The sequence below is a fragment of the Octodon degus genome, unplaced genomic scaffold, assembly GCF_000260255.1.
Source record: "Octodon degus isolate 3935 unplaced genomic scaffold, OctDeg1.0 scaffold00405, whole genome shotgun sequence".
Lineage (NCBI taxonomy): Eukaryota > Metazoa > Chordata > Mammalia > Rodentia > Octodontidae > Octodon > Octodon degus.
Genome location: NW_004524981.1, coordinates 175,724 through 176,840, shown reverse-complemented (window position 1 = coordinate 176,840; position 1,117 = coordinate 175,724).

The window sequence follows — 1,117 nt, the reverse complement described above, 5'->3', positions numbered from 1 at the left end:
TTTAGACCACTGAGCCATCTCACCAGCCCAGAGGCGCTATTTCTGCTGTTAGTAATATGAAGATGTCACGGTGTGGAGGCTAAGGAGGCCACTGCAAGCCAGGGAGGTGGTGTGCTTGGTTGCTGAGGCGAAGGTACCGCACAGGTTCAGCTCTGCGTTAGGTGGGCATGGCCATCGTGCTGTGGATGAGGGGGGCGAGGTGCCAGTCCGGTACTTACTGGCTCTGTAGCCTGGCCCTTAGCGCTTGCTGAGCTTCAGTATTTCCTTCTGACAAAGGGAGACATGAGTATACGGAGGTAGTTGCAAGAGGAGAAGATGCGCTAGAGTTCTTTGTGAATTATGCTTGATTCAGGTGTTTTGTTCTGAGCAGATCTAAGTGTAACAGACCCTGCAAGCATCTGAAGGTGTGTATGAGTCATGCTGGCTCCCGGGAGCCTCCAGTGATGGCTTGGAGAGACAGAAGCGGAGTAAGCATTTGTAGCAGGTGTTTGTTTACTCTTGATTATTGAGAGCAGGCTCCTCACACCTGCCTGGCTTCGTCCCTGCTAGGGTCAGCATAGCGTGTGGTTCTCTGTGACATACTGGGCCCAGCAAAACGCTGTAAGAGGTCAGCTTGCTTTTCTTGGGACGGGGTCTCGCTACATCATTCAAGCCGGCCTTGAACTAACTGTGTAGGTAGCCAGGGGCTGGCCTTGGACTCTCATCCATCTCTCACCTTAGCCTCCCGAGTGCTGGGATTACAGGCCTGTGCCACCATGCCCGGCTCCCTGCTGGCAGTTATAGAGCTTCCACAGAAAGAATTCAAAAAAAAGAAAAGAAAAGAATAGAAAAAAATAAAGAAAGAAGGGCCAGCCAAATAGCTCAGCAGATTAAAGCACCTGCTTAGGCAGATGCAGGGGCTGGGAGTTCAAGGCCAGGCCTGAAGTGCCAGCCGTCCCTGGGGTGTGCTATGGATGATTGAGATTGGGTGTGGTGGCCCCCGCCTGTAATCCCAGCACTTGCAGCACTTGGGAGGCTGTAAACAGGAGGATCACCATGAGTCTTATCTATGCAGTGAGACCCTGTGCACCCTGTACACCCTGTCCTAAATACAAAAAAAAAAAAAAAAAGAAAGAAA